Below are 25,016 nucleotides of genomic sequence, written 5' to 3'. Positions count from 1 at the left end.
CGGGTTAACTTACTGTGAAGAGTTCATCCCTCTTTTGTGAATCTGTCTGGTTCCTTGTTTTTCAGGTTTGGCCCCTGTAGATCTGGCATTCCCTCCTATTTTGAGTGATATGTGCGATAACCCTGGTAAAAAGTTGACACCCACATGCTATATAAGCGCATGGGCATTAAGGTTAAAAAGGTTGATCAACATACCTCATGCATTATCACGTGAGATGCTGTACTACTATTTTGTCAAAATGTGAAGTGTACTAAAGGATATCCAACATGACAGTCCCTGCCAGGGTAATACAGCGCTGCAGCCAAATTATCAGAACATGCATGAGTCACTAGTAAATAACGATCAGCTGCAATTGATAGACATGAGTTCAACATGGGACAAGCAATAATTATCTCCTGTCAAGAGTCACCCATTAAACCAACACAGCACAGTTTATGATGCAAATGGCCTTGAGAATAGAGCAAGAGAGTTTAAAATGAGCTTCCAAGAACAACCTAATGGGAAGTAATAAAAAACATGAAAAGCTCAAACTGTCTTAATTTTAAATAGGCAGAGGAAGAGCATCATGTTAATTGAAATATCTAGCTGTGAATGAGGGTGCCTAGTCTATAATATTTCTTTTGATAATGAAGTGTCTATAATTATTCTTTTGTCCCTATAATATTTCTTTTGATAACAATTCTCAAATTACCCTTCATTGATATACTGGGGCACACAAATGCCAAAGTATATCTTCAATGCCATATTCCATTTACAGAGTGGCCACTTTCATCGGCAGCTGCTCTATACATTCCTGTCGTGTTGGATGCCATTGCTAAGCCCCAAGTTCTTGAAACTGTAGTAAGTCCTCCTGCACCCTTCTCTAGCCTTCTCTCAATCACTTCATAAATGTGGACCCCAAGCCAAATAAGGGCGTTAAGGTTAGAAAGGTTGATCGACATACCTTGTGCGTCCCCTGCCAGGGTAATTCAGCCACAGCCAAATAATCAGAACACACACGACTCGGTAGTTCATCAAGGAGTAAATAATGATCGCTTGCAATTGATAGGTGTGAGTTCAACGTGGGACAAGCAATAACTATCTCCGTTCAATAGTCACCCACAAAAACCAACAAAACACAGTTTATAGTGCAAATGGCCTTAAGGGGAAAAAAAAGAAACATGAAAAGCTCAAAATATCTTCATCTACAAAGTTCTCAATCTCCAAGTCTTTCAAATGAAACCCAAGATTATAGTGAGTCTTTTGATAATGAAGTGTCTATAATATTTCTTTTAATAATATGTCTCGATGATATTTCTTTTGCTAATTTTCAAAATACACTTCATTGGTATACTCGAGAACACAAATGCCAAAGCATATCTTCAATGCCATATTCCAATTACAGAGTGGCCACTCTCATCGGCAGCTGCTCTAAACACTCTTGTGTTGAATGCCATTGCTAAGTCCCCAGTACTTGAAACTGCAATAAGTCCTCCTGTACCCTTCTCTAGCCTTCTTCCAATCACTTCATCCACTGCCTCAGTGAGAGAAGCCCCTTTATGTTCCATAATTGCTGCCACTGCACGAGCTACAGTGGCTCGAATTATGTACTCTCCTATTCCAGTAGCAGACACTGCACAAAGGTGATTAGCGTAGTTTCCTGCACCTACAATGGGTGTGTCCCCAATTCTACCTACCATTTTCCTGGTGACCAGTCGAAGTGGCTGCTGCACAGTGCCCGAGTTTGTCAACCACGACACACCCAACTGTCTCTCCAACAACGTTATTGTCAGGGAAAACTGCTTGGTTCCCTACTGCAGGTGCAATTGTATTTGCACTAGAGTGAATTGCTGGGTTTTCAGCAGGCTTTGAATCCATCTGCAACAGACAAACTTAATGATCAAAGACATGGAAGAGTACAAGCCTGAGTAACATCCTCAGTAATACAGTGCCGTCTTGAAAAATAAAATGAATTTTTGTGTGTATAGTTCAACCAGTAAACACACACACACACACACACACACACACACACCTGCTTACTGCGGGCTGCTCGTCCTTTTCTCAGTGATGAAATGACTAGGATCAGCCAATTCAACCCCTGCAAATTAGGCATCAAGCACCTAACAAAAATTTGCAAATCGGCTCAAATAAATAGCTAGCGCTGGAAGCTATATCTGTTGTCTTGCGAATTCTTCGGTCCCATCAAATGCCAGGTAGATGTGAGGCGTCTTCTCCATTACCAATCATGCCAGCGAAATGGGATTCACTACAGTCGATATACCAGAAACTGCTCCACAGTCCGTGTCACCCCATCCATAATACATGCCTCCATTTCAACAGTTTCGCTTGTAGTCAAGACAGAGCCTTTCCCCGCATTGAAGATAGGGTTGTTTTCGAGAGCCCTAACCTGGCCAACATTCCACTCTCGATTTACTGAGTTACTATAGTTAAACATCCGGGGGCAGAAGATCGAGCCTCCGAATTGAAGAGACTCAAGTGGTTATAAGCAATCTAGAGCATTTTCGAGTTGACGAAGCAGCCGCTGCAGCTGTGGCCAAGAGGCATAAGACTAATTACCACGAGCTCTGCAACGTCCAGAGCCGAACGGGACTCTTGCAAAGCGGAGACCCCGATGTGAAGGCATTCTTGGAGTGACGACTGCACAGAGTGCTTGAGCTCGACCGACATCTCTTGAGGAATGACTCCAGCTCCACCGTGAAGTGCGATCGCCCATCCCATGTCTGTCTAGTATCTACTTTCTGTTTCCTCCACACCAACTTACAATATTTCCAAAAGACCAACTGCTCAAAGAGTTACTTCCCAACCAAATCGAGATGGAGATGGGAGTCACCTAACCGAGCTAATGGAGATGAATGACACTAGTGCCTCGGAGTCTCTCCCGTGCCCATTCAACCTCCGCTACCAAAGGGGTCTTGTTTGCAAACGACATGGAAAGCTTTATCCATGACAAAATGAGCCTCTGGGGGGTTGGCCACTCGATGCATCATTCAAGACGTTGAGCCACTCGGTTGAGCCACTCCATGCATGATTCAAGAATCTTAGAAGAAGTTGCCAGTCATTGCTAGGCAAGCAACTCAAGGCGTTCTAAGGGGACTTGCAGCTCCCATCAAGCACTCTGCACATTGCACCGCCAATGCATAGCCTTACATGTACCTATTATATCGCAATATGGCAATATGGTACCAAATCTTACTTTTCTTCTATGCACCTCACTTTTGTTCTAAGCTTATTGTGATAGCACAAACTAGAGTCCAAGAATTGTGACAAGTGTGAAGTCCATACTCATATCAAGCCTACACCCCCACCACACATGAGAAAATCACCTACACTAAATAAATTCACCTCTATGCTTGTGTTGCATCTTAAAGATGACCATGGGCGATCTCTTTTCCTTTAATGTTTTACACTTTAATGTTTTGCATACTTTGATGTTTATCTTGTATTAGTTTCTACTATGATGTTACTTTAAAATCCCCATACCTTGGACAACCCAAGCCCACTCACCTAGATGTCCACTTAGTAAGAATCCAACAACGATATGTCACAGTTTGCACAACATGGATACACTCATGGAGAATGTGTTTTGTCATATGGCAACACGTATCAAAAGTACCTAGCCATAATCCTAAATGTGAGGGTTAAGCTATTAACACCAAGGTTCTCAAAGTAACCCTACTTTCTGGGAAAACTAGACCATTCAATGCTAGCTCTAGAGGGCATCCCCCAACTAGATTGCACTTATATCCTTGGATCATTTTGGACCTTGGAGTCATTCATTCTCAACCTTAAGCCTTAGTTAATACCTACTACCCAAGTTACGTATAAGCTACCTAGGGTTGTTAGATGAGGTAGGAATCCTTAAGATGGAGATTGTCGAATCATTATGAGACTTTCCGTGTATAAGGGACTTACTCATTTAGGTATTTGCATTGATTCATTGTTGCCATTAAGATCATGAAGAAACTCAACTTTGAATAAAAGTTTATGATCATAGGAATTTCCTTTTAATCTCTTTTAGAATTCCAATTTTCATATCGCATGAATTTCCTTAATCCAAAACTTGTTAAAAAATAGACTAGCTTTCTAAGAGGCTAGCTAGTGTAGTGAAATGTTGTTGCTAGAATCATTAATACTCGAGCTCTACTCACATGTAATGTAGTATGTACATGGCATATGTACAAAGGTGTTGCAAATACAAACACTTACTATTTAAAGACAAATCCTCATATCAACATGTAGAATGCACAAAATTATGAAGAAACTATCACAAAACAACCAAGAGTACCACACATCTAAAGGTTGGAACATTGCCAAATGTGTAGCTTGAATCTTGCATTTACTCTACTCCTAGATTTCTAGAATCCTCTCCTACTATTGTTGCTCCTTGATAAACTTCAATGGCTATAGAAGAGGCTCTGAACTTTGGAACTTTGGAGTAAGAAACCAAACTTGCCCAAGATGGTGAGCGTTGACGCCCACCACATGTAAAATAACTGACCGCGATAACCAAATCTAGTCAACTTGATATATCTACTACCAAAGTTCTAGGGGTCCCATTGACTAAGTCTAACTAGCCAATCAATTCGTCACTAGATGACATCATGGTAGTGCTAAATATGTCCCCCAACCCTCCCATTTTAGGTCACTTTGTTGGGTACTTTCGTGCACAAGTCCTTCACCCTTTCATGCCATGTATGCTAGCTTATTTGTGCAACTCAATGGTTCACACTTTGCCACTGCATATGTCCTTGTGCATATGCCATGTATGCATCATAATCAAAATGGTGTGGTGTAACGTTGTTGGAAACGCATCCTTTGCAGCAGTTACAAGTTAGTACAAATTGTTTGCATTGTAATTGCTTGCTTGGAAATAATGTCCACCTACTTATGTAATCGAAAATGAACACTTTTTTGAAGTGTAGATTTTACTTGTCTCCAACTTATTTATTTTGGAACAAATGCTATCCTCATTTGAAAGTTTGTGGTGCTACATTTTACAAAATGCCTCCTCTATAGTTGCAAGCCATTATGACATGATGTTTAGCAAAGGCATGGTTTAATTACATCTTCCTAAAAACCATAGAGCATTTATTTAGTAGAGCCACACTATGTTAGCCTTGTTTGCCTTCTTTTAATACAGTTGTAGTTCTTAAGTCTTTGGAAGTAAACATTGTTTTTGGTATTGATTCAAAAGCATTTTGCAAGCTTGGCATTAACAAATATAAAGTATGATTTGGGCGCACAACATTACCTAGGCTTTTTCTTGAATTGGAAATCCAACTTCTAATAATTTAAAATCATATAGTGTCTCCTATTTCCAATCACAAATACTTAGAAAGAAAAGCACTTCGAAAGATGTAGTGAGGGTAGGACACATAGTAACTAAAAATATAGGTTTAAGACAACAAAGTCAAGATAGACACTTGAATTATCCTCACACATTTCATATTGAAACTTTCTAGCAAGTTCAAATGTGGGCATACAAGATGGGAAAAGCCATTGCAACATTGATGGCAATTCTCCAAAACCAATGGGAGAAAACTTCACTCCATACGATGGATATGAACTTGGAGGAATGAATGTGTTGGTGCAAGTAGTAGTGCCGTGAACCCGGCCCCTCTACAGTCCTATCAATAGCATCACTATTTGAGTTTGTTTTGCATCGATCTGCTTTTGAGGGGAGAGTGCTTGCTAAATATGGTACCTTTAAAGAAAAAGATGTGTCGTACCCTGTGCACATGCATATCGACCTTACAGATTTTGCATGTTCGGAAAGTATTACATTGCATGTCCCCCATGCATATGTGCTCGACTTCAAAGATGTATTTGAGGTTGACGAATTTACAAGATTGAAGGTCCTACTATTAGCAAGCGAGGGCAGCACATCCTCTTTCTCCCTTCGTGTAGATGCAACCACAACAATTTTGAAGGGAGAGCCATTTTGAGGGCAATATTTATTTTGTTCCAGATACAGTCATACGCCGCTACGCGCCATGTGTGGTGAATCAATTGGAGAACGTTAGAGCATCATTCCTCTATCATTAACACACTTGCGTTTATCATTGTGAAAGTTGATTTGGATGGGCCACCTACTGACCAGATCATTGTGGCTGACGGCCCAAACCCTGAAGACCGAGCTACGATAATCGCAACTTGCAACCATAAATGTCAGCATAGTAGTACGTTTGGAAATTGCACTAAACTAAATGCTTACTTGCAACTGCACTAGTTGTCTTTTGTAGCGGATAGGAGGCATACCCTTGTGTGGTTACTGTCCACGTCTCCTGCCCAATCCGAGTCACAGAATCTGGTCAAGATGTTGCCCTTGGTATAGGTGATGCCATAATCAAGTGTGCCTTTGATGTATTTTAGCACCTGCATCCCTGCCCTCCAATGGTTCTCCCAGGGCTTATTGGAAAACTTGCTTAGTACACCAGTCGCAAAGCTGATGTCCGACCACGTGCTACACAAGTAAATCAAACTGCCCACAAGCCTTATGTACTTCGCTTCGTCCACTAGTGGGGATGAATCCTCATTTGAGAGCTTCACATCAACCTCCATAGGGGTGCCAACTGTCTTGCACTCAGCCATGCCAAATGCCTTCAGTATCTCTCCAGCATACTTCAGCTGTGAGATGGTTTGTTTTGGCTCTTGCCAAACTTCAATTCTCAAACAGAAATGCATTAGTCCGAGGTATGTCATTTCAAACTCTCTTCTTAGCAAATGCTTTGTCTATGAGATCTTCTCTTCATGGTTCCCTGTTATGACAAGGTCGTCCACATAAAGGACCACGATCATACACTTGCCTCCTCCTCTGAAGATATACAAATTTGCATCATACGGGCTCCTCCTGAACCCATTTTGCAGAAAGTAGGAATCAATCCACTAGTACCATGCTTGTGGGACCTGTTTCACCCCGTAAAGTGCCTTCTTTAGTTTACAGACTTTACCCTTTTGAACCGGGGATGAACCGGGGATCACAAAACCTAGTGGTTGTTCCACATATACCTCCTCCTTGAGATCTCTATTCAAAAGGCAGATTTTACATCCGTCTGAAACTCGGGCCAACTTCCATGAGCAGCTAAAGCCAAAACACTGCGAATTGTGGTTAGTCGAGCTATGGGAGCAAAAGTATCCTGATAATCAAAACCATGTACCTGTGCAAATTCTTTTGCCACGAGTCGAGCCTTGTACTTATCCAACATTCCATTGGACTCGTACTTGGTCTTGTATACCCACTTAGTGCTGATTACCTTGCGTTTTGGTGGTCGATCCACAAGGTCCCAAGTGTTCTTCTTCATTATGGAGCCATACTTCGACTGCATAGCCTCCATCCACCTATCATCACCCTGTGCCTCTTCAAGACACTTGGGTTCATTAGCACGGATCACCTCTGTCATCAAAGCGTAGTTGACCAAGTGTTCCTGCGCCCTTCTTTGCTCCTCTAATCTCTTGGACCGGTGATGTTCAGATGGTTCCTCCTCAATGGCTAGAGGTTATCTACCGTCCAAAAGCTACTTTACCCACTTCGGGAATGGCCGTTGCCGTTGTGGTTCTACAGGCTCTTCTTCATCTTCTTTATCTTGAATCCTCCCAAGCACCGTTGGGGGAGTTCGGTCTATTGTTGGTGGTGGTACTGGATGGATATCCTAGTCCTGGTTGTTTGGAAAGGAAGCATCCTCCTCCAATTGATGCGGCTGTTCTAAGAAGACCACATCGCGACTTACTATTATCTTATTGGTAACAGGGTTATAGAGACGGTAACCCTTCGCCTCTTCACTGTAGCCCAAGAAAATACACTTTAGCTCTTTAGTTCCCATTAGGTCTTGTTAGCATCAGGGACATGCACAAAACTGTCACATCCAAAAACTCTGAAATGTGCAGCTGAAGGTTTCTTACCAGAAAAGGCCTACAGTGGAGTCATCCCGTTCACAGCCTTCGTGTACCTACGATTCAGAATGTAAACTGCCGTGTTACATGCTTCAGCCTAGAAAGTCTTTGGCAAATCCTTCCCTTTCATCATACTCTTGCCCATTTCACAGATGATGTGCATCTTGCGCTCTGCTACTCCATTTTGCTGTGATGTATGTGACGGGGGCTTCTGCCTCTTGATCCCGTGACTTTTGCAATAACTTTTGAATTCAGTTGATGTGAACTCTCCACCTTTGTCTGATCTCAATTTCTTCACCTTCCTCCCCGATTCTTTCTCAACCATTACATGCCATTCCTTAAACTTACTAAAAGCCTCGTCTTTAGTCTTCACGAAGTATATCCATATCCTTCTACTGTAGTCGTCGATCAATGTCATGAAGTAGTAGGAACCACCCAAAGCTTCCGTCTCCATCTTTTCGTAGAGGTCCGTGTGAATGAGCTCTAGAGGAGCCTTTGCCCTAGTGGCCTCTTTAGGAAAGGGCTGCCAATGCTACTTGCCCATCATGCAAGCTTCACATACATCGGGCATATCTGAAATTTCTGGTAGGTTTGCAATCATTCCACTTTTATGCATCTCCTTCAAAGAACTAAGGTTTAGATGACCAAACCTCTCATGCCCTAGCTTAGTGAATCTACTAGATGGCACACAAACACCTCAAAAATATGATGCATACTCTTGTGGATGGAGGGTCCTTATAAACACCAAGTACATTATTGAGACTTTTGCTACAGAGGAGACATAGGCCTCTGTAAGCACCATTATTGATCTATTTAAAACTTATATATAACATTAATCTTAACACTGAATTTGAAACTAAATTTTTGTTTATGTTTGTGCAGATGAGAGGAAAGCTATGATTATCAATATGTGTTCAACTTTAGAGCTATCATGACCATAGATCTCCTTCGGTATGCCTCCTTGTTACCACAAGCAAAAAGAGGGGAGGAGGAAAGCTCTAAGAAATTAGATCAGGGACAAAGCTCAAAATTGATGGAGGATGTCACTTGAGACAAGGATGAGGACTCTCTTATTGGACTTAAGGACCCTAAGGCCCAAGTTTAGAAGCCTCCACCATTCATTGAACTTCCTCCTCCAACTACTGAATTTGGACATGAGGACCCTCGTCATGCCTTTTCAAACTACTAAGTCTTAACGTGAGGATCATGAGCCCCTTCCCCATTCAAATACTAAGGATTATGAGCCTAGGCATGAGGATTCTAAGCCCCTTCCCCATCCAAATACTGAGTTTAGATGTGAGGATCCTGAGCCCCTTACACATCCATATATCGAGGCTGGACTTGAGAATCCTTTAACTACTTTAGAGACTCCTATGTGAGTTGAGGCACATTGTACTCTTGGAAGTTTGTAATACATAGTGTGAGAGAGAGAGAGAGAGAGAGAGAGAGAGAGAGAGTTGAGTCATGAATATAGATGTATCTATCACAAACTTTTTATGACAAATTGTTACAATACAAGAGAAAATGAGTTTCCATTGTTGTTTGTAAAATGATGAAAGAATATAGTTACAATGCAGATTATGGCTGCAACTTTAGAGCTAGAACTATTGTAGAGCTTCTCTAACTTGCTCCTTCTACACCAGCACTAAAGGGTGTAGGAGAAAAGTTCAACAACTAGAGCAGAGGATGCTCTGGTAGAGATGCTGGATGAGGATATGGTAGAGGAGGTGGTGGATGAGGAAAAGACACAAAAGAAGCTTTGTGTTCAACCTTCTTCATAGGATAATCCTAGGAAGTGGATGCTAACCCTTCACAGCATTAGCCATCGCCTGAACAGCAACCATTGCCTAATAATCATCCATTTGTTTGACATTATAATGTATACTTTTCAACCGTTGCATCACATTTGTATACAATGTAAATAATCATTTTATACATGTGTCTTGTATTAATAGAGTATCTGTAATCATGAGTTCTAAATTATGTCTCTGCACAGAATTGTCCTTTCCCTTTGTTGCAATACTTGTCAACATGTAGTGTTACTCAATGGTGTCTGTTAAAAAGCAAAAACATCTAGTCTTTCTCTTATTCGTTCAATAATAAAGAATAAAACATTGAATTATATTCAACACTTGGTTTACCTTCTTGTTATTTAGAATGAATGAGAATCCTTCTGCAACACTGCCCTCTGTCTCCACTTGAATGTCTTGGCATAATTGGGTGAGTGTGCAACATTGTCTAAGTGATATAATTCCCAATAAATTTTCATTCTCATTAATAGTGATATGAAGTGCTTCATTCTCAGGACCAAAAGAGTTTAAATCTTGATTCATTGGAGCCAATTGGTTCCCAATCATTCTACTACATCTATAGTAAAAGGATAGTATGAAATTGTGAGTGGTAATCATGTACTTAAGTTTAATGGCATTGTGCACAACCTCATAGTATACTAGGTTGGATGTTATCATGTCCCAACCAAATCCAAGAAGTCAAGAATTCTTTCAGCACCATTTGCATTATAAGTGAGATCATCTTGCAAGTCTTGATAAAAAAATTTATTGAATGGATCTACAAATACCATTATTGGCATGCAAATAGTTATTTTTTTAATTCTATTAGCAATCCCTGGCCGTAAGGATCGTTGTATCCCTGGCCGTAAGGATCGTTGTACTTCTATAAACAAGATGGCTCTATATGACTCTACACTTCCATGGGGAATTGGCCAATCAATGGTATTCCATGCTGGGAGAGCTAGTTTCTTCAACACACCATGTGTTGGCTTTATCCAATAGTTGATAGAAATGATCATAGAAAAAGACTCTTGACTGAGCTAACTCTGTTGCCGATTTACCTTGATATTGCAATTTTCCTATGGACCCATGTAACACATCGATGAATCCTAAAATGTATTCCATAAGTTGCCATTGCTCATAAGATGAAGGATATATATTTGAAAATAAAAATCAAGACATTGAGGTTCAAGAAATTCTCTAATTATGAAATATGAATTCTCAATGAAGTCACTTATAATTTTGTTCTATGTTGTGGAAGATAATTTTTATAATTCTCTCACAAGACAAGCTCTCTATGCATGTGTACATGTTGAACCAATATTTCCTTTATTGATTTCATCCCCCCCTTGGTTCTAAAATCTTTCACCCTACCCTTCCAAGATGCCAAAAAGGGATTACTTGAGCATGGCTTCTTCCTTATGTTTGGTTGCATGAGCACCCGACTTCCTTTGGGTAACATCAATCTTTGCCAGCAACCATCCACAGCAACCTTATTGGCAACTTCGATTGAAGGTATAGAGGAAAGAGGTCGATGAGGGAAGGACCTCCTCACATCTATAGCTTCGTCCTCGATAGTTTGATTAACACAACATTTTGCATAAGAACAGTTCTAATTATCGATGCATGCCATTGAGACTAGTATTCAAACTTATACTCGAACACTTGAAAAACTCAATGGACAAATCAAGGAGCACACATTATATTCTACTCTTGCATAAGCACAATCTTCTTATTGAAAACTTGAAGAATATTATCAAAGAGAGAGATTGAGAAAGCAACGAGATTGCTCTAATATTAACCTTGCTCTTCAATATTATGATCAACATAGCTTCTCGTAGAACCAGGTCTAGTTACTACTAGGTTGTCGTCCCCACGAAAAACTTTCAAAAGTTATATTCCATTTTGCAGCATCTTCATAAATACACCATTTTGCAAAAGTACACTTGTTCATCAAAAACTAAAAGAATATTATCCAACCTAACACTTTAACTTATAAAAACTCAAAGACAGAGATTGAAAAATCAAAGAGCTCAATCTTGTACATTGCTCCTCGATATTTTGATAAAGAAAGTTTCTCAAACATTGAGATCCAGCTACTAGTTTGTTGTACCCACGAAAAACTTGCAAAAGTTACATTCTAGTCAGCAGCATTCTGATAAACACACCATTTTGCAAAAGCGAAGAATTCATTGCAAACTTATGAAAATTCAAAGAGAGAGATTGACAAAGCAAAGAGCTCACTGTTGTACCTTGCTCCTAGAGGTACTTCAAGTTACTAGTGGTAAACTCGTAGAAGGCAACCCAATCTAGAGGTTAAAGGAATGCATACAATGAAGCAACCGAGAGAGAGAGAGAGAGAGAGAGAGAGAAGAGAGAGAGAGAGAGAGAGAGAGAGAGAGAGAGAGAGAGAGAGAGAGAGAGAGAGAGGGAGAGAGAGAGAGTAGGAAGAGTTATTTGGGAGGGGACGGTAGTTTGGGAGGGAAAGCACATTTCAATTGGTGATTTTTTTAAATAAGACATTGTCAGATAGTAGAATCGTGTCAGTACCTCGACCAAATTTTTTATTTGTCATTGATAGTTTTACATGCATAAAATATTATTTCTTGCTTTGACATTCCAAAAAAAAATTCAAAATTTTTTACTTTTCCCAACGTTACGTTGTCCCTATCGCCATTGGTTGAGAGCTATTTTTCATTTTGGCTAAAAGGCCCCAAAATGAGGTCCCTTTTTTCCTAATGTAGCCTCACATGCACCTGTTGTGAGTGCCCTATATTATGCTTTAGTTGAAGACAAAGAAACAATTCGATGCGTATTTGAAACCATGATATAGTACCTTGACCAAGAAAAATTGTGTATTCTTGTGTGGATCTTGTAGTCTCATGAACTCTTGCATAGTCAATTGTCATAGTATCCATGCAACCTTGGATGGCTTCCTATCTAACTGTCTTGTACCTCTAGTGTATCTCAAGGCTCTTTTGCCTACATTATAGTGAGACTATTTTGGATTTATCATAATTGTGCAAGTGAACTTACTGCATAGCAAATATCTAACCTTGTGTGATAGTAAGATATATAAGTGATCTGATAAGTTGTCGATAGTGCTTGTCATTGATTGTAAGCTTTTTTGGATCTTTGTTAAGTTTCAAACTCTCTCCATGGGAGTGGCTACAACCTTGCAATCCTGCGATATGAAACTTCTTTAGGAGACTATCCACATATCTTTGCTGGCTCATGAAGGTGTTGTCTGAGTCTCTCCGGAACTCAATACAATGAAGGTGCTATCTGAGTCTATCCAAGATCTTCCATATCAAACTCTCAACAAATAAGTCTTATTTCATCTTCTAGATGAAGCTATCATTGCTTCTTGTCACACAATCATGTCATCTACATACAAAAGTGGAATAGTAATGTCTTCCCCTTGAACTTTGTAGTAGAGGGTATGATTTACATTGGACATTATGTATCCTAGATTAGCAAAATACTTGTCAATTTTGTTGTACCAACTTTTGGGTGCTTGCTTTAAGTTGTAGAGACTTTTCTTGAGATGGAAAACCCTGTTGCTCTTTCCCTAGTTTAACATACCCTACTGGTTACTACATGTAGACTTCCTCATCTAGGTAACCATTGAGAAAAGCATTTTTGACATCTAATTGGTACATATTTCATCTTTTGAGTGTCACTAGTGATATCAAAAGTCTTATTTTTCATGGCCCTCAGCGGCCTCAACATGACCTTATGCCTGCAAGACATTTGCTTCTTCCTCATCTACTTAGGCCTTTGCATCCACCCTGAGGAATGTCTCACATTGCATGCTCTCATTGTTGCATTGATGGCTTTCATGTGTATTCTCTTTATCTCCTTTTGGTCTTTCTTATAAATTGATTGCAGGGTCATCCCCATTAGGTACATTCCAACCTAGCTTGACTAAGCTAAAAATTTGGATTTGCCATCCATGAAATTCTTCAAGTTGTTCAACATGCTTGAGAAATAGACCTAACGTCTGTTCAATTTCTCTACTATTGCTTGAACCTACTACTAGAACTTCATTGTTCTTCTCATATTAAGAAAGTTGACTTGTCTTTTTTAGCTTTTCTTGAACATCTGTCAGCAAGCTCAAAACCTTAACTCCACCATCTACACTAATTGGAGCATTGGGTTATAAGTCTAAAATATACTATTTCTTCCATGATCTTCAATAATTGTGCTTGCAAACTACCTCTGGGATGCCAAAAGAGCCTTTTCAACCAAGCTTCCATTGACGTTAATCTTGTGGTGCTGATAGATAATGTTCACGTTCACTTCATCGTCATCTTGGTGAAGTTGATTAGAGAACCCATATCGAGGGTTTGAAGGTTATGTGAGAAGATCCCACATGCTGTGACTTCAACACTAGGGGAGGGAATGTGTCTCAATTCTATGAGGAGATATTGCATGCCATGGCTTCAACATTGGGGAAGGAAAGATTGTGTGAGGAGCTCTCTTGGATTGTGTAGGGGAGGAGGAGAGAATGATTATGAGAGAGGATAGAAGTTGCAACAAGAATTCAAGGGAGTAAGGTCGAGAGGAAATAGTGAAGGGAGTTGGAGAGGAAATAGTGAAGAAAGAAATGGCAAGAGCAAGGTCTAGATTAAACATTTATGATGGGTGACTAGTGCCACTAATAAGAATTAATTTTCCTTGACCATTGTCGTGGTGTGCCACTATGTTTTGGCATTATTAATTTTGTGGCCCACCATCTTGATGGTTAAGTCATGCATTTTTTAATCCAAGTGCCATCCTGGGTAGGTGCTACTAAATTTGAGCCAATGATTACTTAGATGCATGCATAAAATATCATATATGTATGTCTACTATGCTCATAATTAATTGGATGCATTGATTGAATTTTGATTAATTGAAGTTATGACACAATACCACCACACTTGCAAATGATTAAGTAGAGTGATAGCCATTGAGTTGGTGACTTGACAGCTCATAAAGAATAATTAATTACTAGTTAACTGTTGTCCATGATTAATTTGGTAGCTTAATTCATTTCCAACATGTCACCAGGAGGATAGCATGCATGAGGCGGCATGAATTTTGATTAATCAAATGCATGCATAATAGACAGGAATAAGAAATGGTGTGCAATATTAAAAAATAGTCATCAATCACTAAGTTAGTAATTTGGCATGTGTGACTTAATTTGGTAGCTAATGCTTTCTTGGAATGCATTGGTTCTTCTACTCATTGCACATAGTGACTTGATTTGGTAGCTTAACTTATCTCCAGCCATGGGAATGATGCCACCAATCTGGCACTAATTGGTGGATCAAATTTTGATTAATCAGGCACAAATTTTGAACATCAATGCACATAGTGCACATCTAGCCATCTAATTGATTGAATGTCATTGATGATGGTTGATTATTGATACCACTAGGCTAGTAATTTGGCATGTGTGAGTTAATTACCATATTGGCATCTGAAAGATAGGAATAAAAAATAGTTTGCATGTAAGCACAAGCCCACTAACTAAGAGTCATTTAATTTATTTATATCCATGGTATTGATGTCACCGGGCTGGCATGGGTGATTAATCAATAGCTCAAATTTTTATTAATCAGACATAGATAGGAATAAAAAATAGTCATCAATGATACCAATGGGATGGTAATTTGGGATGCATCACTTCTTTGGTAGCTAACGTATTCTTTGAATGCACTCAAATTTTGGTTCTTGATCTAGCCATCTAGTTGATTGAATTTCCAAATGGTTGATAATTGATACCACTAGGCTAGTAATTTGGCCTGCGTGACTTAATTACAATAATGGATTTCCACTATAGCCAATGAGGACCACTATAAGGGCATTGCTTTGCACTCTAGGGACCATCATTTGTGGGTGATCATGCACCATCTGTTGGCATATCACAGTTTCTCATGCTATCTCAAAGTTGTGGAGCTAGATCAGGTGATGGGGGTGGTATTGCTTTATTATGTATGGACTCCGTCTCTTGGAAGAAAAACTTCAGATGATTGGTGGAAAGGCCTTTGGAAGGGTGGGAGAGTGTTAGGGTAATGCCTTGGGAGCAATAGACAAGGAGGGGGCAATGGGCTTGAGCAAGGAAGCAAGGAGCATGAGAGTTTATAGGCAAAACTAAGAGGCAAAATGTGATTCAAGTTGGGTTTTGCCACTAACAGCATCAATATAAGCATTGACAAAACTATCGGGAAAAACTTCCATAGTACACTCTACATGATAAAATCATCGATAGTACAATCCAAACGTTGCTATAAACATTGATAGTACACTGTTGCAATGCTTATATTGATGATTTTAGTGACATTTGTATCAATGCTATGAGAGATGTGTGTGTGTGTGTGTGTGTGTGTGTGTGTGTGTGTTTTTAGATTAAAAAGTCCCATCAATAATTGAGCCATACACTTAATTCCATTAGTTGGATAAATAGTTGAAAAAAGGAAAACAAATAAGGAAAAAATTGTTTCATACATCTAAGTTTAAAAGTGCAACAACTAGAGTTTGCAAAAATTTGACAAACACAATATTGGAAAAAGATGTCGAATCCTCAGGTAGTCCAAGTGTCGAATCCTCAGGTCGTCTAGGTTCTAAGGTCAAGGGGTCCACTTACCTACCACCATCCAAACAAACTAGGTGTAACAACATCATAGTTACATTTGGGTAGATAGATAATGCATGTTTTCTCTGGTTTGTTATCGCTTTACCTAGAAATATAGAGAATCATATGGATTCTTAGATAATTTTAAAAAATTTATTCACAAGTGAAGTTTAAGTCACAAGTGGAGTAAGGAGCAAATGAGTACATGGGTTGAGAAGGGATTAGAGGAGGTATGGGAGGATTAGTGTGCTTGGTGTGTGGGGTGGTTGAAAAGAGAGTGTAAAGAGGAGATTCTCAATCATACCTAATGGAACCTTCTATCACCAAACTTGGTCACACTAACCAACACACAACCCTTGTACCAAGGATCACTCCACTGATCTCTCAATCAAGCCCATGAATCTTTGAATCGCACCTAATATTCATAAGAAGGAAGTTACTACTATTTATGCCATTTGCTCTAAGTATACACACCTCATCCACCACTTACTTGCATGTGTGGATATATCTTAATGTGGATATATCTTAAACTCTTTAATGTTGTCCTCTCACAAACACAACAAAGTACATACAATCATACACTTACAAGAAGGGAGCTACCACTACTTATATCTTCATTATACAAATGTATAGAGATAACCCCTACATGTATGTAGATAACATCTTGAACACCTTACCAATTTCCTTCTCTAAAGATGCAAGAAACATACACTCATAAGAAGGAAGATGTCACTATATATATCTTCCACTATAAATTGTGTGTACACATGTGACACGTGCACACGTGCATACAGATATATGTGTGCATGCATGCGTGTGTAACATATGTGCATACATTGACATTGAGATATAATGCAAAATTATAGCATTTGATTTAGGCAAACAAGTCGTTGATATGATTCAATAATAAAAATACCTAGGCTTCACACACAATAACAAATAGAACACATGCATACAAGAAGAATATTAGATCTTTAGCTTCCAAGCTAAATGCAAAAAATCAATGACTATACAATATGCTTATATACGTAATGGTTCTCTCTGAATGCTACATTTGGGCTCTAGAACTCGCCAAGGGATAATGGAAGCCAATGGAAAAGGTGTATAAGAGATTCAAAATAAGAGACCTATGGACTAAATTTCAACTACTCATCCTATTTCACTAACTAATTCATGCATGCTATAGTTGGAAAGGGAGGCTCAATGCCAACATAACATTACTTCACTATGGTTATAAGACCCTCCGCAAGAAATGGAGGATACCAAATGCAAAGGTTGTATAAGGAATGCTCCCCACCACAAAGCTTGTAAAGTAAAATCTGATATACAAGTTATTGCATAAGCGAAAGATGTAGTACACTTTTACAAAATGGAGACAAGTGCATGCCTTTTTTAGAGACAATTTATATGCAAGTTATAAGAAAGAAGTCTTGTAATCTTGTGGTGGAAAAGGACAATTGGAAGATTGTTGGGGTACTAAACCTTAAATGAGGTTGCTAATGATATTTGGATTGGCCATGTAGAGCAATGTTTCAAAGACTCCTGCATGATAAGGTGTTAGCTTGCCGAATCTAATCAAGTGGTGGGGAAATCAAAGGTAATATTACCTATGGCAATGGCAAGATCAACTATAGCACTTTGGGATTCTACATAAACCTGTGCATTATAAAGTTGTTGAGTGATGAGAGTTGGGTCTGCTATATATGAAAGAATGAATCATGTATTTGGGCCATTATGATAGTTGAATGTCTTGTGGGTTAGTCTATCACAATTGTGGATTAGTGTATTAGGATGAGTATGATCACCAAATATCGTTTGTGTACTCAAGGATAGAGATTAGCTCGTTTTGGAATAAATAGAGGTATGTTTGGGTTCAAATTATTGCTATGTTGCTTCATAATCACCCCCATCTTTCTCTTCCTCATAATTCTTTACAATTGTATTGTGAGAGCGATTCATAATTCAATTGTAATTCCTTCAATTGATACCACAATGAGGTCCTACATCAAAAGATGGAAACTTTTACTACAAGGAAGCTATTCGTAACACTATTCAATGGAAATTTATTGTGTCTTAGCAATTGGAAGTTCGACTTCTATTTATGGAGAAAGGGCTTTGCAATGTGGTCTATGGTGTAGAAATGGAGCCCAATAACAATTAAGTTAGTGAAAAGATTGCAGGATTAGGAGTTGAGGAACAAAAGAGCAACCAACATGCTAGGCAAAGCTCTAGGACAAGATTATGTCTACCATGTTGATGTGACGAAGATAGCAATTGACAATTACACCATGCTAGAGTCTCTATTCACTCATTACAATCATATGCTAGCTACTTTGAAGAAAATGCATGCTCTCAATTGGAATGTGGCAGATGAAGGCACAAAGGCAATTCTTCTCTCAAGCTTTCCTACAAATTTGGTTACAACTCCGTGTGAAACTTCAGACTTTGGATTTGAATGGGTTGCATAGCCGAATGTAATCAAGAGGTGGTGAAATTACTTAAGGGGATCCACATTCCACGTCAACCTATGGATTGTGTTCATATGAAAGCCTATATATAATAAGAGTCACATGGTGAGTGATGAAAGTCAAGCATATTGTGTATGACAGAATGAATTGTGTAATGAGATGAGCATATAGATAGCAATCTATGTACTTGAGCAACAAGACTAGCTCACGTTGGAATAAATTATAAGGTTCAAATTCTTACTCTAATGCTTCATAATGAGCATATGGAGTAGATAGCAATCTATGTACTTGAGCAACAAGACTAGCTCACTTTGGGATAAATCATAAGGTTCAAATTCTTACTCTGAAGCTTCATAATTGGCAAGACTTTGTTATCTTCATCATTCTATTCAACTCATTGTGAGAGAAACTCATAATCCAATTGTAATACCTTAGAGATCTACCAAGAGAGGAAAAACTTTGCAAAATATGCCCATCAAGAGGCATTAAATATGATCACCACAAGCTTATTGTTTTCCATACTTGTTGCACATCTGATAAAAATACGAGAATATGGAGTCACTCTCCACTATGTATCCACACACCGAAAAATAAGATGGTTCTACATAAAAGATGCCTTGGAATCCTAAATAGGGCAAGATCATGGGCACAAACACATAAAAGACATGCCATTAAGACCGACCCTTAGTCTCCACTTGACATCACTAATAGATACATATAATCTCTCTCTCTCTCTCTCTCTCTCTCTCTCTCTCTCTCTCTCTCCACCGAAACACATGAGAGTCGAGGCTATCCACAATGATTGGATACACATGGGAGTTAGCTCACAGAAGAGAGTTGACAAGAGATAGTGGAATTCAAGGCTCTGGGGGAGCGGCTGTCCTTTTCAAATCACAATTGAGACCACTCATTTCTATGGTTTGAAGAGAGGAGCATACACGACATATGTGGATATGAGTTCAACTCCCAGATGCTCGGCCTATCTTCATTGGAGTGTGCTACTTTCCTCCAGACACGTCAACCTATGCACGAGAGATCACTACAAATGGACATAGCCCATATGAGACGATCCATGATGAGATCGTGGAGTTTTCCAGACAAGGAGACACCCTCCTACTGGCGGACTTCAATGCACGGACAAGAAATAGACAAGAGGGCCTACTTGACTTCTCAGTTGATGACAGAGACCCGCGCATAGTCCCAAAACTAGATGCAGCTGAGCTTGGGATATTAAGGCATTCTGCGGATGCCCCACAGGTGACAGGACATGGATGATATCTGCTTGAGCTGGGGGCAATCCATGACCCGATCATCTTTAATGGCCTTCATAGAGGGCCATCTTCCAAGAGACTCATTTGCTTCCCACATCATGGTGGATCTAGTACATTGGACTATCTATTAGGGCCACTAGACTTTGTTTCACGAATACATGACTTCGTCATCCCCCCCCCCCCTCGGAGCTGACCACTCATACTTGGCCTTCCATATCTCCACCACCATGCCAACCACAAGGAGAGCTCCCCCCACGCATTCAGATCCACTCTGACTGTGCCCTTGACCCAGTGTACATGAGCCACCTAGCCAAGGAGCTCCCAGCTCTACTTGGAGATGATATAAACCTCACCAGCGCCTCCGACACACTTGTCTCAGTAGTACAAGACGTTGCTATCAGACCTTTTCCCACGACCCTCCGATCCATGTGGGCCTGAGATGGGAAGATGCCTCAGAACCCTTGGTTCGACGATGAGTGCAGAGAGGCGAGAGCCCACTTCACACAGCAGCAGGCTTTGAGTCATCTGACATCGCCTGAGGCACAGAGGATCTATCGATGACGACTGACGAGTCGTAAGAGATTGGCTTTCCTCACAGATAGGATGGATGAGATTATCATATCTTTTCGAGGCGAAGACCCGACCACTGGATGGGGGTTAGTCCAAAAATGCAAGATGATGTTCTTTTTACTTACATGTGCACATTTCATATTTTCCAATGTTTGAACGACACATGTCTGACCATTTGAATGTGGATAATGAAACATGGGAGTTGAAAGATATGTGTGTATCAACTATATTTCCAACTTATGAAGATAGCCTTCTAAAAGTGGCTATTAAACTTGCCATCTCAATCACTAACAGTATGGCATGGTAGCCCCATAACTTGATAAGACCTTCGACAATCTCTGTCCTAGTAGGGTCTCCCTGTGTCGGTGCATCTCAAGCAGATAGAGCCCAATGCAGACCTAGTCATGGAAGTGGATTAATCGTGATAGTGGACTCCCATCTTGATAGAGACTGTGGTATCGTCCCCGGATCTCGTAGTAGGCGGGGCAGACGCAGAGAAAGTATTCCTCTGTCTCAACCACTCCTAGTGTGCATAACATGCAGGTCCGCTAGGTATATGTGCTACTCTCCTTGTCTCAATCCTCAGTTGATGGGATGAAACCCGCATCTGCCCAATGGCGATCCTTAGTGTGTGTGAGACTCTTTTGTCCTCGAGATATATGGGTCTAATGATGAATCTCTCCTTTGAGACATTTAAGAAATGGTCGCGATGGGGAGCTCCTAATCTCCCCCCCAAGCCTGAGACCTGTGGAGCTGGAGAAGATCTAACCGGATGATATGGTTAATCTCATCTCGCGGGATCAACTCAGGGGGTGCATCCAAACTATACTCAAAGAAAGGGAGCCTATCCATCTGAATCCCGTGTTTGGCAAACCAAGTGGATATACGTGCATACCATGTGTCCGTCCCACCCTCATCTAGTCGTTTGGATGACTTTATAGCTAGCTTCAGTAATCTCCAATGAGGTAAGTCCCTGACTCTATGGATGAAAGTCACTGTCTGAAGATGACATCAATCTATAGTGATGTCATGGCAAACTCTGCCTGTACTATCTCATGCGGGACTGAGGGCTTGCTCCAAATCATCCTAGATTCCATGGTCACCTGTAGCCGCTCAAATCTCCTCCACACTGCTATCGGTAGATCACATCCCAAGACGAGTGTTGCATACATGGCAGTCGGTCGCACTAGCATATCGAAAAGCCATCACTTCGTAGGTGGATCCTGAAAGTGTGCCTGGAAACACTCTCTCTCCAATCAGGCCAGAGCCCCCCATCCCCATGTGAGAGTTGTCTGGTTTGCAAGTGTCATAGTAAAAAGGAGCCCTTTGAAGACTACTTCCAAATATGTGTAGGACTACACTATCTCCACTAGCTCGGCTTGATAAGTGAAACTGAGTCGACGGATACTACATGTACCATAACCTTGGACTTCCCAAGGTTGACCATCTAGTGTGTCAGGTCTCTCTCTCTACAGAACACCTCTAGGGCCTCCAAATGTCTCTGCAACTCCTCTGCTGAGGATGAGATAAGGATTATCATCAACGTATAGCAATATTTGTATCATGAGATCAGCCAATAGTGACACCTCTTAGGCGGTTTATGAAGGAGGTGATCTCATCAATGTAAAGCCCGAAAAGAGTAAGTGAGAGGAGGCAACCATGCTTCACTCCGATCGTACTCTCAACCCAATCCGTTAGGCCACCTGAGGCACGAACTCTGCCTCTGATTGATTCATATAGGCTCATCACCCCCCTTATGAATGTCTCTGGAATCTGCATCTCCTGTAACCTCTTGATCATGCAGGATCGTGGGACAGTGTCAAAAGCCTTCCGAAGTCTACAAAGCATGTGTAGACCTTTTGGTGTCTAGACCTCGCCTCCTCAATGACAGCCGTCAAAGTGAAAGATATAGTCTAGGGTAGAGTGCTGTCTTCGGAATCCTACCTATCCTAATGCCAGCTGCCCCCGAGCCTCTATATGACTGTTGAGTTCCCTCTCTAGAACTGATCCATAGATCTTGGCCAAAGTGTGGCCAATCATAAGGGTGCGATAGTTCCCCGTCTCCATAGGGTCCTCGGTTTTGTGTATCAGCACAATAGTGGTGATACTCCAAGCAGGTGAAAAGCCGTGACACAACCTGGTTAAACCTTTGTGCTAGGATCGAGGCTAGGACGTCATGTCCATGTGCACAGTGCTGAGTTGGGAGGCCCTCGTGGTCCTGTACTCCGATTGTGTAGACGACGAAGTGCAACCCATACATTTTGATGTGGGTCTAGGCATGAAGGACATATCTGGCGGTGTCTGCATCAAGGCATCATAGAGGGAGCATGCATACGTGTGCCACACTTTTGGGTCAGTGATGGGGATAGGTGGCTTCATCGTTGCCGCCAATTTGTTCAAAATAGTTATGGAAAAAGCTCTAAGGTACCAAGGTTCAAAGTTCAACCCATAGTTCTATCTTTTACCTCACTTTTAAGTTCACAAGCTTAGTTCATTACAGTCCTCCCTAAAACCAACTTGGGATGAAACCCCAGCAGCCACCATGAAGAGCAACGGAAAACAAGGAAATTGTGACAAAAGTACTACATAGATGCAACTTTTTCCACCAACACCACAATTGGTCTCCACGGTTAAGGAGATCACCAATCAAGTAAATTCTATCAAAGAAGAGATGATTACTAATGCTAGCAACAAAGTAAATGCAGCTAATCTTTACATGGAAGTAGAAAAGTAAAAACCCAAAGTGAAAAATAGAACAATCTTACACATTAGGGGGTTGAAAGATGGTTGCCTCCATATGCCTTAAGCAAGAAATTCCGCAAGTTTAATGGGATGTAAATGAAATATGCAATGTCAATCAAAATGTCACACAACTTCAGAGGGAGGACAGCAAGAGCTAAGATCCTCAAACAAACACATAAACTGAAGGCCACACAAATATTTGGATCACCCCTATCCAACAACTGAAACGAAGAAATAGTGAACTCTCTAAAGTCAAGGAAGACGCAAAGCAAGAAAATGGGCAGTTTATCGAGATGGGCATGCATTGATTAGAGACTTTAAATCCAAACCCAAATACTCTCAGTCTTAAACTAATGTTATATAGAAATATCAAGTTGTAGTTACACCCTATATAACTCAGGAGGAGCTGACTTTGTGCACCCCCTCGACTATCTAGTTATCCAAATGGAGAAAGTCACTTTTTGGTTGTTTGTACTTCATCTCATAGACCTATGAGGTATCTTGTAGACTTTAATAGATCTCTCTCTCTCTCTCTCAACCTTTTGTGTCAAAGTCCTTTAAACACATTTGTTTTTTTTGGAACAGTGTATACAAGTTTCCCTTACGCAATTTTAGTAGATGTAGTTATATGCTTCGATACCAAAAGATGGCCCCTTGTATACAATAGCCCTCTAGTTTATAAAAACCCTTTTCTTACATGCACATGGCTGGAATTCAGAGTGGACCTCCCAAGGCATGTCTTTGGTGAAAAGACTTGGTAAGGCTTAAGCTCCTTTAAAGCTTATGGCCACAAGGATGGCCAGGGATAATCCCTACCCTCATCCGATAGTCTTGGTTGAATCCATAGCTTCAATTGATTAGCATTACATCTATGCAGGTAGCAGCTCAGAAAATTGACTATTAGTACGCACAGGCTTCCAATTGCTTTTCCATCATGGGATTGTTTATTTAGGCTCTGCCCCTTCTCTCTGTGTCTCCTCCAACTGCTCTAGTCTAGATGTACATTAGACTGAAATCTATTCAAAAGTGATATGAACTTCCCTTAGCTTCAGATCTGCTCGCCTTGCATTCTTCTTAGTGCACTTCCATTAGGACTTAGTTTCTATTGTAGCGATGCATCATGCAGTGACCTCCATGGATATCTGCAATTGTAAACCCATGTTCCACCTTAGAGTTCCCCAGACCAGCCATGCTCCTGTGGCACACCTTCCAAATATGAGCACTTGTAAGATGGCAAAGGTGGTCTCTCTTAAGTTCTTCAATGTATAATGGTATCTGAAGATGATTTCTCTGCCAAATCCATACTATAGAGAGTCGAGCCTCTGACTTGAAATTCATATGCGAAAATTAAACTTGTGCAGCACTCCACCTTTGACAAGCCTTTTTTGCACTCGATATGACCTGTGAGAGATATAATGTTGACACCATGTCCTTTAACACAACATGTCTCAACCACCTCCTTTAAGCAACCCGCACATAGGATAAAAACAATTATTCGAAGGGAGATATCGTAAAACAGATAACCCACCAGTCTTGAAGCCTTGTGCATTACAAGGATAGCTACATCAATAGGAAGAGACTCAACGACAGATCGTATGAAGATATGTTACCTTCCACTAAACCTCAACCTCAAGAAATCAGATCTTGTATTGGGTGAGGC

General features: G+C 40.4%; 2 pseudogenes across 1 annotated transcript; both read right to left on the bottom strand.

The window, feature by feature from the left end:
* Nucleotides 1-1,340: 1,340 nt before the first annotated feature.
* LOC147888163 (isoaspartyl peptidase/L-asparaginase 1-like) lies at nucleotides 1,341-2,961 on the bottom strand (annotated as a pseudogene). The gene is made up of 4 exons (XR_015543136.1): nucleotides 2,557-2,961; nucleotides 2,155-2,386; nucleotides 2,012-2,079; nucleotides 1,341-1,857 (listed from the first exon to the last, which is right to left on the bottom strand). The product of XR_015543136.1 is annotated as an isoaspartyl peptidase/L-asparaginase 1-like (transcript).
* A 6,731-nt stretch (nucleotides 2,962-9,692) lies between these two features.
* LOC147888162 (uncharacterized) lies at nucleotides 9,693-20,472 on the bottom strand (annotated as a pseudogene).
* Nucleotides 20,473-25,016: the final 4,544 nt, after the last annotated feature.

Source organism: Dipteris shenzhenensis, chromosome 22, assembly GCF_047967505.1.
Source record: "Dipteris shenzhenensis isolate YYH24624 ecotype China chromosome 22, Dip_SZ_1.0, whole genome shotgun sequence".
NCBI classification, from domain to species: domain Eukaryota; kingdom Viridiplantae; phylum Streptophyta; class Polypodiopsida; order Gleicheniales; family Dipteridaceae; genus Dipteris; species Dipteris shenzhenensis.
Note: the sequence above shows the minus strand (reverse complement) of the source record. Positions and strands in the feature narration are given on the sequence as shown.